This window comes from Canis aureus, chromosome 31 (genome assembly GCF_053574225.1).
Source record: "Canis aureus isolate CA01 chromosome 31, VMU_Caureus_v.1.0, whole genome shotgun sequence".
Classification (NCBI taxonomy): Eukaryota; Metazoa; Chordata; class Mammalia; order Carnivora; family Canidae; genus Canis; species Canis aureus.
The window spans coordinates 16,252,789-16,267,880 of NC_135641.1; the positions used below are offsets into that span (position 1 = coordinate 16,252,789).

The 15,092-nt window shown below is 43.8% G+C and overlaps 1 long non-coding RNA gene across 1 annotated transcript; it reads left to right on the forward strand.

Annotated features, from left to right (window-relative positions):
- Positions 1-523: 523 nt before the first annotated feature.
- On the forward strand, positions 524-6,010 carry LOC144302198 (uncharacterized). The gene is made up of 3 exons (XR_013369045.1): positions 524-833; positions 3,690-3,777; positions 5,549-6,010. It is a non-coding gene; the product is annotated as an uncharacterized LOC144302198 (long non-coding RNA).
- Positions 6,011-15,092: the final 9,082 nt, after the last annotated feature.

The window sequence follows — 15,092 nt, forward strand, 5'->3', positions numbered from 1 at the left end:
CACTGGAAACACACCCAGAATGACCAGCAGTGAGGCGTTCAGCAAAATTGGTGAACCTTTTAAAAAAAAGAGAAATAATTTGGTCATAAGACAACAAAACCAGATCACTTTTAAAGGAAAGGAAGTCCGCGTATCCTCTTTTTTTGCCTGAGATAATGGAGTGACATAGTTAAGGAACAAGCACATAGGCCAGGGACGTTACATCTCGCTAAACTGATGGAGGGTGTTAGCAGAGGACCACAGGCACACACCGGGGCCCTGCGTGTGTCGGCCAATGCTGCCTTACGGGCTGGATGGTAAGCAAGCTCTAGGGGTCAAGAGGCTCACTGAAGATATTATAAAGATGCTTCCTTAATTAACCATTTAAAACATAAAAACTGTTCTTTGGGACACATAGAGAGGCGGGGGCTTGAGCGAGCCTCAGACAATCCAAATGGCTGGGGAGGTATCCACTTCAGAATTTGGAATCTGGTTTTGGATTCAAGATTCTAAATGTAGAACTTGGAATTCAGAATCTGAACCCAGAACCTTAACTGACCTCTGAGAAACAGGATCCAGAATGAGAATTGAAAGTAATGGCTGAGCAGTTCGCTGCCGGTATCGGCAACATTTCTGGAACTTGTAGAATTTATTCTCTTTCCTTTTCATCTTAACTCACTTAGCCAATTTACATATATACTATAAGGTTTACTCTGTTCTAACAAAAATGAAACCATCAGGACACTAAACAGTTTCAACACTCCAGAAACTTTCTTTAGGCTGCCCTTCGGGGATCGAAGCCCTCGACGACCCCAAACTCCTGGGAACTCTCATCTGTTTCTCCGTCTCTAAAGGTCTGCCTTTTGTGAAATATCACATACAACGCACCTTTCTGTGCTGACCCCTTTCACTCAGTGGGTGTCTTTGACATCATCCAAGTTTTTACCTGTAGGCACTGTTAGTTCCTTTGTTACTGAGGAGTATCCCATTGTGTGCATGTGCAACTTTGTTCATCCGTTGAGAGATATTCAGTTTCCAGTTTTGAATGATGATAAATAAAGCTGTTATAAATGGTTGTGTATAGATTCTTCTGTGAGATAAATTCTCATTTCTGTAGGGTAAATGTCTAGGGATGGGATTGAGGAATCATACAGTAAGAGTGTGTTTAACTTTCAACGAAACGGCCACTTTTCCAGAGTAGCTGCACCATCTTCCCGTGCCCACCACAATGGAAGAGTGCTCTGCACTCTCACTGGTGCTTGATATGGTCAAGTGTTTTCTTTATCTTCCTTTTCTCTCCTTCTTCCTGTTGTGCTATTCTGATGGACAGAGAGCAGCACCACATTTGCATTCCCCTTGACCAACACTGTGGAATAGCTCCACATGTACCTACTTGCTGTCCAACATTCTCTGGTGAAGTATCTGTTCAAATCTTTTGCCTTTGTTTAGTGGGTGTTTGGGAGTTCTTTATACATTCTAGATACAAATCCTTTGTCGGATGCATGGCTCACAGATATTTCTCTTTAGCCCATACCTTGTCTTTTCACCCTCTTAACAGTATATTTTGCAAAGCCAAAGTTTTAATTCTCAGGAAGTCCAATTTATCCATTTTCTCTTTGACGGCATGCATTTTTTGTGTCATGTCTAAGAATTCAATTTCTAACCCAAAGTAAAAAAATGTTTTCTCCTTTGGTTCTAAAACTTTGATGATTTTACATTTTGCATTAAGATTTATGCTCCATTTTGAGTTAATTTTTCTAAATCAGTGCAGATGTGTACATCAATGTTTATCTTTTTGCATATGGATGTCCAGTTGTTTCAACACTATTTGTTGAAAAGATGGTCTTTCCTCCATTGAATTCCCTTTGCATCCACTGTAAAAATCAATGGGCCATATTCGTGTGGGTCTATTTCTAGAACCTCTACTTCTTCCCGTTGATTTATGTGTCTATTTGCTAGAACCACACTGTCTTTATTACCTTCACAGTAGGTCTTAAAATCAGGGAGTATGAGTCCTTCAAGCTTACTCTTCTTTTTCAAAATTGATTTAGCTAATCTAGTCCTTTGTCTTTCCATACAAATTTTAGGACATGCTTCTTTTTATCTGGAAAAAAAACCTTGCTGGGATTTTTACTGCAATTGCATTATACCTGTAGATCACTCTGAGGGCTAACTAACCTTTTTAGTGTGTTAAGTCTTCTAATCATTTATTTGAGTCTATGTTGGTTGCTTTCATCAGCATATTGTATTTTCAGCATAAAGATCCTGTTCATGTTTTGTTTAGTGTATACGTATTTCATTTTCTGTGGACTAGTTGTGAGTGGCCCTAAGTTGCACATCTTGGTCTCCACAAGCCCACTGTTAGTGTATAAAAAGTGTGATTTCTGAGTGTCGATCTTGTATTCTGTGACCTCGCTGCACTTATTAGCTCTGAGTATCTTGTTTTGTTTGTAAATTCCTTGAATTTTCTACCCAAACAATTATAACACCTGCAAATGGAGCTGTTCTTATTCCTTCCTTCCCCATCTGTATGCTTTTTGTCCTACCTTCCCTTCCCACGAGTGAGGATGTTAGAAAGGAGTGGGAAAATCAGGAGTCCTTTTCTTATTCCAGATCTTGGGGAGAAAGTTCAGTTCTTTGCCATTTAGTATATTAGCTGTAGATCTTTTAATAGACATCCTTTATCGGACTAAGGAAGTTCCCTTCTTCTAGTTTGCTGAGAGCTCTTGAATCATGAATGAATCTTGAATTTTGTCATTTTTTGTGTGTTATTTGAAATGATCATTGAGTTTTTCCTCTTTCCTATGTTAATATGGTGAATTGTGCCTACTGAACTTCAAATGTTTAGCCCACTTTGTCACTATGCATTGTTGCTTGTATACATTGTTAATTTGATTTGCAAATATATTGTTAAGTATTTTTCCATCTGTTTATGAGGGATATTTGTATGCTGGCTTTTTTTTTCTTGTCATGTACCTGGTTTTGCTGTCAGGGTAAACCTGACGTCATGACATCAGTTGGGAAGTGTTTCTCCTCCTCTATTTTCTGAAAAAGATTGTGTAGAATTGGTAGTATTTCTTCTTTAAATATTCACAAACTCACTAAGAGAATTGTCTTATCTGGAATTCTCATTCTCAGGTTTTTCACCATGAAGCTGATTACTTTAAGACAATAAGGATTATTCAGGTTCTCTATTTCTTCTTGGATGAATTTTAGTAGCTTGTGACTTTCAAATAATTGGTCTGTTTCATCAAAATTGTTGAATGTATGCACACAAAGCAGTGAGTAATGTCCTCTACTGTCTTCTCACTGTCTCGGGGGACAGTCGTGATGTCTCATCCTCCATTACCAGAACTGGTCACCTAACCTTCTCTCTCTCTCTCACTGGTCTGGTTAAAGGTCTATCAATTTTATTGGTCTTTTAAAATAACTGGCTTTTAGTTTCACCGATTTTTTTCTTTATGGTCTTTCCAGTTTTAACTCCATTGATTTCTCTTATGTTTGTTATTTCTTTCCTTCTGCTGGCCCTCAGTTTACATGCTCTTCTTTTTCTAATTTCTTGAGGTGGAAGCTTAGATTGTGGATTTCTAACTTTTCTGTTTCAGATATAAGCATTTATTTCTTCTTTCTAATTAAATGCTAATATAAATGTACCTCTGAACACTACTAAATTTTGATATTTTGTATTTCTATTTTCATTGTTTAAATAGTTTATAATTTTTCCAAAATATCATCCAGGATGCATGAATTATCTAGCTGTGTGCTGCTTAATTTCCACATAATTAAGGAAATTTCCAGGTATTTTCATTATTGTTTTCTAGTTTAATTCCATTGTGAATTTTTTTGTTTTTGTTTCAAATTTGTTAAGATGTGTTTTATGACCCGAGGTTGGGTCTGTCTCAGGGAATGTCCATTAACACTCAAGAAGGATGTGTGCTTTGATGTTATTCAGCAGAGTATTCTATGAATGCCAGTCCTTCCATTCCCTCGCTCATTTTCTGTCAACTTTTCTATCAGTTACTGAGAGAGTCTTGTTAGGACTGAATTGTAGGGACGCCTGGGTGGCTCAATGGTTGAGCATCTGCCTTCAGCTCAGGGTGTGATCCCAGGGTTCTGGGATTGAGTCCCACATCGGGCTCCCCTCAGGGAGCCTGCTTCTTCCTTTGCTTATGTCTCTGTCTCTCTGTATCTCTCATGAATAAATAAAATCATTACCAAAAAAAAAAAGGACTGAATTATATGTCCTCCACCTCACCCCCACCCTCCAGTTTGTATGTTGAGATCAGAGGCTCCAGCAGCTGTATTGAGAGATGGGGCTGTAAGGAGGTAATTAAGGTTAAAACAGGAGGTAGGGCCCCAACTTGACAGACTGTTCTTATAATTGAAGGAATAGACACCAGCTACCTTTCTGCATCCCTGTCTCTTCGTGCAAGCACAGAGGAAAGGCCCCTTAAGGATGTAGTGAGAAGGTGGTTGACTACAAGCCAAGGACAGCACTCTTGCCTTGACCTCAGACTTCCAGCCTCTAGGCTCTTGAGAGGGAAATCATCCTGTGAGCTGCCTGGCCTATGGGGCTCTGGTACAGCTGCCTGAGTGGGCAAGACAGGGCAGGGCTGGTCTGCTTCCCCTTTCCAGGCTATCAGCCTTTGCTTCATGTATTTTGCTGCCCTGCTAGCAGGGGCACACCAGCCGAGGGCCTCTGTGTCTTCTTGGTGAACTGACTGCATTATCATTATGTGGCATTCATCCTTACTGCTCTGAAGCTCACTCTGTAACTTCAGTTTTTTAGAATGCTGCTTGCTTTGCATATTTTTTCTACCTTTTTATTTTTTTAAGATTTTATTTACTTATCTGAGAGAGAGAGAGAGAGAGAGAGGCAGAGACACAGGCAGAGGGAGAAGCAGGCTCCATGGGAGGAGCCTGACCTGGGACTCGATCCCGGGTCTTCAGGATCACGCCCTGGGCTGAAGACAGTGCTAAACCACTGAGTCACCTCGGCTGCCCCACCTTTTTATTTTCAATCTACTTATATTGGTTATAGATGCACATAGGTAGGTCGTGTTGCTTCCGTCTGGTCTAACAACTTTTTTTTTAAAGATTTTATTTATTTATTCATGAGAGACACAGGGAGAGGCAGAGACACAAACAGAGGAAGAAGCAGGCTCTCTGAGGGGAGCCCGATGTGGGACTTGATCCCAGGACCCTGGCATCACGAGCTGAGCCGAAGGCAGATGCTCAATGACTGAGGCACCCAGGCATCCCTGGTCTAACAATTTTTGTCTTAATTGGTATGCTTAGATGATTTACACTTTTCTTAATTATTGATACATTTGAATTTAGATCTACCACTTATGTGTTCCATTATATGTTCTATATTTACATCCTTCGTTTTTCCCTTTTTCTTCCCTTTCATGTTTTCTTTTGGATTATTAGAATGTTTTTTAGTTTTTTTGTTTTGATTTACCTATTTTTTTGTTTTACTTTATCTTTTCTACATAATATTTTAGTGGTTTCTCTAGAAATTACAATATAGATATTAACTTCTCGCTTCACTTTTCAATCTACTTAGAATTAATATTTTACCATCTCAAGTGGGATGTTAGACCTCATCACCATAGGAAGAAACAGAAAAATTGGACACACTGATCCAGCAAAGACATTGAATCAGTAACAAGAATCTCCCAACAAACAAAATTCCAGGACCAAATGGCCTCAAAGGCAAATTCTACCAAACATTTAAAGAAGAGTCAATACCTATTTTTTCTCAAACTATTCCCAAGAAGAGGAAGGAAAGCTTCCAAATTCATTGTGAGGCCAGCATTACCCTGATACCCAAACCAGATAAAGATACCACTAAAAAAGAGAACTACAGGCCAATATCCCTGATGAACATGGATGTAAATATTCTCAACAAAATACGAACAAACCAAATCCAACAATATATCAAAAAAAAAAATAACTGACCATGATCAAGTGGGATTTATTTGTGGAATGCAAGGATGGTTCAATGCTCATGAATCAATCAATAAAATCATATGATCATTTCAGTAGATGCAGAAAAAGCATTTGACAAAGTACAGCATCCATTCATGATAAAAAGCCTCAACAAAGTAGGTGTAGAGAGAACATCCTTCAACATAATAAAGGCCATATATGAAAACCCCACAGCTTACATCAATGGTAGCAAATTGAGAGCTTTTCCCCTAAGGTCAGGAACATGATAGGGATGCCCACTCTCACCACTTTTATTCAACCTAATACTGCACATTCTAGCCATGGCAGTCAGACAACAAAAAGAAATAAAAGACATCCAAATTGGTGAGGAAGAAGTAAAACTGTCACTATTTGTAGATGGTATGAAGTCTCGTCACCATATGGATCCCTCTAACTTTACCCTTTATGTGTGGTCACCAAGGGTATCATATCCACATGCATTGAACATCCTCAGACAGCCCTACTAATGTTAGACGGAATGGATGTCAGAGCCAGGAGTGAGAAGGAGAGATCACCCACTGCATTCACTCGGGATCTGCTGCTCCTCTTGCCCTTCCTTCTGGAAGTTTGTGTTTCCATCTGGTATCGTCTCTTTCTGCCTGAGAGACCCCTGGCACATCTTTCAAAATGCATGCTGTAGGAAGTGCTAAGAGTGTTTCTCTTCCTGAGAGTGTATTTCCCTAATTTCTGGAGGGTGCTCTTGCTGGATGTAAAACTCTCACTTAGTAGCTCTTTTGGTTTCATATTTTAAACATGTTCTTCCACACGTTTTTCCAGTCTCCATGCTGTCTTATGAGAAATCCACCCTGTTTGAATTATTCTTTCCCATGGGGATGTGTCATTTAATTAAATTGATTAATTTAAATAAACAGTCTTTTTCCACAAAACTTTTCTTTTTAAAGATTATTTATTTATTCATGAGAGACACACAGAAGGAGAGAGAGGGGCAGAGACACAGGCAGAGAGAGAAGCAGGCTCCATGCAGGGAGCCTGATGTGGGACTCAATCCTGAGACTCCAGGATCATGCGCTGGGCTGAAGGTAGATGCTCGATGGCTGAGCCACCCAGGCATCCCTTCCACAAACCTATTGTGCTCCTGCCACCCGTCACTCCTGGACACAGTGGGAAGCGGGGCTCCCTCCAGGGTGAGGCAAACATGTAACAGACGCTTGGAAATCTCTCCTGCTTCTGAATAGTCTCCTTTACTGATGATGGAAAACGTTTTGCTCACATGCTGAGATCCCGACTGCCCTTCTCTTACCCTCACATAAAACCAAAACCTCCTCTGTAGTTTATGGAAAATACTAAGACCATGATTCTTTGTTCATTCATTGAGACAGCATTCATCTTCCCAAGAAAATTTTCAGTTTCTCCTGAAAGGCAAAGGTTGTGCCTTTTTTCTTGGAAACTGCATGGAATGAAATAGATGTGAATTAGAGACGCACATTCTCATCACAGCCCTTTCACCTGTCATTATATCTTCCTATCTGGGCAAGCATCTGCCCTTCTCTGGAAAGCAGTTCCTTGTGTGGCTAAATATGAAAATAAAACAGGGTAATTATTAGGGTCTTGCTTAGATAGATGACTTGCCAAACCTACGACTTCTTGCTACATTAGGAGCACATTAAGCAGCTGATAAATGCACATCCTGCACCTGCTCTGCTGACGGCAACCTCTCCATAGCCCCCGTGGTCCCACTCCTGGCTTCCTGCCCACGCAGCTCCCATCACAGGGGTCGGACCGTGTAGCCAGCAGGAGGTGGCAGCTGTGAAGGGATGTCACCTCCGAGCGAGGCTGATGGGACCACGTTTCCACTCCTGGGGCCCTCTCTCCAACTACCGGCTCTGGGAGACACTCCAGTGGCACCCAGAAAGGAGCTAGAGTCTCCCGTGAACCTCATGCCAGTGAGCTGGGAAGTGGACCCTTTGGCCCCCGACTGAGATGAGGCCACCACACGGGAGCCCTGAGAATCTGGGCCACCCAGCCAGACCGGCACCAACCTCAGCCAGGCACTGCGAGGTGTTTACGGGCTACTGGGATTTAGGTGGGCTAGTTACGCAGCAACAGAGGAGCACTACTCTTCTGGGCAGGGTGGTGCGGGTGGAGCCAGGGCGGTGGGTCGAGTTCTGGGAGCACTAGCTGTTGTCCTCTCTCGGGTGGGAGTGATGACTGCAGAGCCCAAACAGTGTGTTCCTCACGGCGTTTTCTATGATAGTGTAATGGCATGAGAGCAAGATGAAGATGCACACCCAGCATCTCACAGACGAACATCCTGCTGAGCCTGACATTTCTGGAGGTGCTTCCCGACGGCTTGGACCGGACGCCAGGGGATCACACCCTCTGTTCCTGAAGGTGGAAACCTTCCAAACTGGTGAGCCACAAGATAACCCCCAGCACGCTAACTGTTGTGGGGAGGTGGGTGCCAAGATTGGCGCATTCCCTTGGTGTCGCGGCCCCGAGGGATGTGGGTCCCCATTGTTCCCGTGGGTGTTGGCTGCAGGCTGAGTCACGGGCAGCCCAGCCCAGGTTCTCCTGTGGGCCGGGGGTGGGATGGCTATGTGTCTCACTCTTACTTCAGGGTACGGCTGAAAACATCATCAATATTTTAAAATCTACTCTCTACAAACATTTTGCAGCACTTTGACAGTAAACAGGTCCCAGAACAGCAGTACAAGGCTAAGGATGCAAGTGGGGGGCCCATCAAGAGTCAGGTGGGGAGGATTCTGCGGTCAGCGGAGTCAGCCTCCTTCTGGAGAGATGCGCCGCACATACCCAGGCAGCAGCTCTACAGCACAGACTTGCTTAACTCTACCCAACACACACATAGCTGGTGTGGCTTCTCACCATGAATGCCCAAGACCACAAATTCCAGAGAAGGAACAATTGAGAATAATTACTATGTGGAGTGGTTGCCATGGAAATGATTATGTGCCCATTTCCCCCTGATGTCTAGTTTATTAACTAAGGTAGAGAAAGGAGCTTGAAGTAGTTCCCTGGGTGGAGAGAAAATAAAAGCAGAGCTGGGAAAATCTTTTTCCCCGACAGGAAGAAGGGAGTCTGGGTTTGGGGCAGCCAAAGAGCATTGGTTCAACTTTTGCTCTTGGAGAGCAGAGGATACCAAGGCTTGTTGTTGGGACCCCACATAAACCAGAAGGTTCAGCTCCCAGTCACCATCCAGGGTGAGTCCCAGGTTCCAAGGCTTTGGGGCAGGGGGCCTGCTGGTCAGCTCTGGTGGTGCCAGCAGGGAGGACGGCGTCGGTGCCCCGCAGCACAGCTGGGCTGTCTGCCTCTCAGTAGCCTGACTCCTGTGACCTTTTGTTCTTTTTTTTTTTTTTTTTTTTTGACCTTTTGTTCTTTGTGGAGTTTAGTATGGGGTGAATGAGTTAATGCGTGTCTGGCCCTTGAAATAGTGCCTAGCACTATGTTAGCTGTCACACATGTTTCTTTAAACTTTCCTCTAAAAATGATAATTAAGCACATGCAGTAGAATTGAGACACAGGTTAGCAAAGCCTCATGCTGGGGAGGCAGGCGAGGCCGCGCAGGTCCCACATTCATGCCCGGGGGGTGGTGTATAGCTGCGTGCCCTCGGGTCACCTCAGAAATCACACCTTCCCTCTCCACCTCTTCACTGTGCAGCTGACCCAAGCAACGGGTGGTCACCACACTCCAAACAACAGCTCTAGTGCACCTGGGGACCAGCTCCAGAAAGCAAGTTAAACAATGAAATGGTAAAGTATCTGAGCAGGCGTGTCCCAGGTGGGAACAGACTTGTAGCCAGGACAAGAGCGCCCCACACACATGTCTACGTCTGCTTGTGCAATTGTGCTTTGAAAATAGAACGTGTCTGATATTCAACATGGAACACCCAGATGTAAGATATAAAATGCCCGTGCAGGTGCTGCTCACCCGTGCAATGCTAGCCGCGGCGTGCTGTCAACAGTTCCTTGATTCCTGAAGCAAACACATCCCCCATGTCCCATACCTTCTATCGTGGCCAGAGCCCCTGAGAACCTGTATTCAGGAGCCCTGGACAGGTGTGAGTGCCCTGTGTCTGCAGGCACGTGTGGGGCTGAAATGTGCTCTACACCTGGGGGGCATAGGGCTCCCTGTCACAGGGCACATTGACACCTTGCATAATGCAGTGCAGTGTCCCTAGCAGGCTCTCTGCATGACAGTGCCTGAAGACACGTGTGAGTCACTGCTCCCACGGAAAGGTAGTGTTTTCAGGACACTGACCAAACAGTGAGTCCACGGGAGGCATTTTCTAGAAGGCAGTGGGGGCGCCCTAACTCAGGGACTTGAGCCTGGCTGCACCCCAATGCTGGTCTTGGGCAGGTGATCCAAACACATCATGTCCACACTCAGGTTAATCCCACTCTCTGAAGACCTGCAGGTAATGAGGTCATCGCTGGCCTGTCAGCTGTAGTAAGACAAGGCTTCCTCCCTTCCCTGGTTGTGCATTCTAGGGCAGGTGGGGACGGTGGGTGGTGGGACCCTCGGCATCTCTGAGCTGCTGCTTCCCCTCAGAACGACAGGTGGAGCCCACCTGTCATGGCCTCGTCTGGGTGATGCCCAGATGCCCTCCACGGGCCCAGGTCTCTACAGAAACAGAGCCCCTGCCATTACTGGGCCGCAAACGCTCCCCATGGAGCAGTGGAGGAAGCTCCGCGGGGTCACTGCACAGACCCGGGAAAACAAGGTGTGTCCAGCACCTCAGTCAACAGAGAACTGTGAGATTGGGAGAGAAATCTAAGAGGAGATGAAGGTGACAGGAAAATGCTAGAAAGAACCAGGGGATAAGTATGCGGGTGACAAGTGGCTGCGGGGTAGGGGGCTGGCGGTGGTCAGGAAGTGGGGAGTGACTGGCTCTTTCCCAGGGGTCTCCCCGCTCCTTCACCCCCAGGAGGTGAAACTGGGAATGGTGAGATTGAGTCCACTGGTTTAGACAGATGTCACTCTCCAGAATGAAGCTCTTCCAAGGTGAGTGAGGAAGTGTACAGAGTTCCACACAATCCCATCAGGGCCTGGCCACCACTGAATAGAGAGTGACCTCCCTGCCCCTGGAAGGGGTAGTGTGCCTGGAACAGTTTATAAAATAAACAAGTTTCATTATGAAAGTGTCTGACAGGGCAGCCTGGGTGGCTCAGCGGTTTAGCGCTGCCTTCAGCCCAGGGCGTGATCCTGGAGACCTGGGATCGAGTCCCACGTCGGGCTCCCTGCATGGAGCCTGCTTCTCCCTCTGCCTGTGTCTCTGTCTCTGTCTCTGTCTCTCTCTCTCTCTCTCTCTGTGTGTGTCTTTCAAGAATAAATAAATAAAATCTTAAAAAAAGAAAGTGCCTGATATCCATGAAGGCAGAGAGAAGAATATCGCAGACACCCAGACACTTCACACCATCATTTAACAGCTTCACATATTTTTATATTTACTTCATTTACCGTTTTGGCCAAGGATTTTGGTCAAGTGACAGAGATCATAGCATTTTACCCCTCACCACTCCAACAGGCATTTCTTGAAGAATCAAGACAGTTGCCTGTGGGACCCGGTGCCACGGTCACCCCTGACCACAGTTCCCCATGGGACCTGGCGATGCAGCCATACTCAACCAAATAAATATGATCCCTCAGGTCATCCAGTGTCCGTCCATGTCCACACCTGCCCATTGTCCTGAGAACCATATCACGTGCTGTGACCCCTGCTATCCAATCACCATGTGCAGTGCATTTGCCATTTGTGGACATGGTGGTTTGGTTACTTGTATCCAGAGAAGCACAAGGAGAAAACAAGAGCAGACCATGGTCTCCCCATCCAGAAACTCCTATTTATATTTCTGGAAAGTAATAAAAGTGATTAGATGAGATCGAGCCATGGAGCAGTGATGTGAAGCTCTCTGGCGCTGCCCAGCCCCGCAGGCAGGTCCTGTCACCCGCCCTCCAGGATGCACACGTGCAAAGCTCATGCATCCCACCGCTGGTTCTCCCCGCACATCCAAAGTGGCTTCCACAACAAAGCATCAAAGTAGGTTGTATCAGCAACTTGAAAATTCACCTTAAAGTCAAACACATCAGGGCACCTGAGCGGCTTGGTAGATGAGGCCTCAACTCTTGGTTTCAGCTTAGGTCATGATCCCGGGTGGTGAGATCGAGCCCCGCGCCGGCCGTGCTCATGGGGAGTCTGCCTGAAAGTCCCTCTCCCTGTCCTTCTGCCCACTCCACTGCCTAAGCTTGCTCTCTCTCCTTCTCAAATAAATATTTTTTAAAAATAAAAAAAACCAAACACATCATTCCAAGAGGTGACACACAGTGTTACTAAGTCGCGCAGTGATTTTGGGGTGGTAAATCTGCTAAAAAAAAAAAAAAGTGCAATTATAAGTGGCAGGCATATTCAACTTTCCTCAAGTCCCACCCATTGCCCCGTCCACTCGGCTCCTCCAGCGGGTTTTCAAAATGCCCAGAGTTTCACAGCTTCTGCACCTGCCCAGCTGGCAGCTCCCCGAGCCGGAACGCCCAGGGCCAGCATCACTAGCGCTGACTGCATGAAAGACATCACGGTATTTTTTCTCTTCCTGCTTTTTAATTCTGTAGCAAACAAGAGCATAATACCCGTGTGAAGGTTCAGGAGTTGGAAATATTAAGTATCAGCAGAAACGAAAGAATTAAGAGCAGAGAAGGGAACGCCATACGTGCGGTGTCACACGAACGCCCTAACGAGGCAGAGCGAATGTAAAGAAATTTTTAAACACGTAACGAGACTGGCTGACATTCCAAACATGAATGAAACTCTATGAAAAGGAAGGACTCTATGAAAGGAAGAAACTGCCCGCCCACCTGAGGGCTAAGGTGGGAGGACACGGTGCTGGCTCAGACGCTCAGTTAGTCCTGCCCACCCGAGTCGGTGTGGGGTTTTTCCAGTCGATCTTAGTTGCTGAGAGCCTTTCTCTCGCGTGGAGTTTGAACGCGGCTGAATGCTCTTCCTGTTCCCATTGCAATATTCACGTAGGCTCCTCCTTTCTTTTGTCACAATATGGTGAATTCCATGGATCTGACTGTCACTTGCTAACCTAACCCTGCATTCCTGGAAGACCTCTACGTTGTCATGGTGTATGACTCCCTTTTTTATATGTTACCAGGTTCAACCTGCTAGTATTTTGTTCACATTTTTACATCTCTCTTCATGAAAGATGTTCCTCTGTAACTTTTCATACTTCATTATGTCTTTGCCAGGTTTTGACATGAAAACTAAGCTGGCCTCACAAAACAAGTTGGGAAGGGTTTTCTTCTCCCTAGTTTTTGAGATATTTTGTGAAATATTGACATCATATCTTCACAAGCTATTTGATAGAATTTATCTTTGAAGTGTCCTAACTCAGGTGTTGTCTTTAGGGAGGCATTTGATCACAAATTCAATTTCTTTACTAGACATAGGACTGTCAATAATAGTGCTCAGTCCATTAAAGTTCTCACCTAAAAAAATAGGGCTATCCAAATTTTCTATTTTACCTTGTGTCAATTTCGATAAGTTGTGTTTTTAAGAATGTCAAATTTAAGCTGTCAAACTTATCAGTATAAAATTATTCATAGTGTTCTAATAGTATCCTATTAAAATATGTAGTGATGTCCTCTCATATTTCTGATATTGGTAGCTTATGATTATTTTTTCCTTTGATCAGTCTTGCTAGGGCTTTATTAATTTCATTAATCTTTTCCAAAAACAACAAAACAAACTTTGCCTTTATTGACTTCTCCATCAATTAACTTCTCTGTCAAATAATTGTTATTAATTTCTCACCTTTATAATTTTTTTCTACTTCCTGCTACTTAATTTGGATTTATTTTGCTCATTTTTCAAACTTCTTATGGTGGGATCTTAGAACATCTTTTGAAATTTTAATGTGAACATTTATATAATTTTTAATTATAGTTTTCCCTCTACGCTCACCTTCACCTCATCTTATGGATTTTGTTTGTTATATATTCATGGTCACTCAGTTTGAAATATTTTCTAATTCCTCTTGTGATTTTTTTGATTATGGATTATGTAAAAGTGTGTTCTTTAATTTGTAAATATTTGTGTTTCCCCAGATGGATAATTATGATTAATTTCTAATTTAACTCCATTGTGATCAGAGAATATACTTTCCAAGATTTCAATTATTGGAAATATGAGATTTATTTTATGACCCAGCATATGATCTGTAGTAATCTTAGGTTCCAGACTTTCCATTTGGTACTCTAAAAAGATAATTTCTATTTCTCTGCTGAGAGTCCCCATCCATTTATCCTTTCTGACCATATTTTCCTTGAATTCCTTGAATGTATTAAAGTCCTTATCTTTTAATTTCACCATCTTTCATTATCTTGAAGTTTCTACTGACTGCTTTTTCTTGATAGGTCACATTTTCCTGAGTCTTTACATGTCTAGTACCTTTTCATTGTAAATTACTGTGTACCAGTCATTGTCCTCTGCATGTTGTAGCAACTCTGGATTGTATTATCTTCATTGGAGGAGGGTTTGTTTCTGTCCTAGCAGGTTGCCTCCTTGGCTGCAAACATGTCTGTCGTCCCTGATGGAAGCCAGTGCCGAGTCTGCTGGGTTCTTTCAGCCTCCAGCTGTTGCGTTTCTTCTCAGAGGCCTTTGGCATCTTCCCTACATCTGCAGCTCAGGAGTCAGACAAGGATTTGGATGGAGTTTATACAGATTTATGGGCCTTGTGGTAGCTCCCTCCTGGGGGTTTCATCGGCCACTTCTACCTCTGGCAGCTGTGTCCTCAGGCCAACGCCCTTTCCCTGTGGGCCACCTGCTGCAGGCCTGTTCTGTCTGTATTCCTGTCTGTATCATCTTCAGTTGCTCTCCAATATCTCCAGTGTCTTTAATTTTTCATAGAACATGTGATTATTATCTGAGGGAAAGTTACTCTGACACAAGCTACTCCGCTGTTTACAAAGCAAAACTCTCATATAGTTTTTATATCTCCCTCAAGTTTTAACTTAATTTTTTCTCGTTTTAATTTTAAAATAATTGACTCTATTTACCTTTACTAATAGGATTTACCAATGTTTTTGCTTTTGCTCTTTCAACCCACTCCTTTTTACCTTCCTGACAAAGTATACTTAGTGGCCA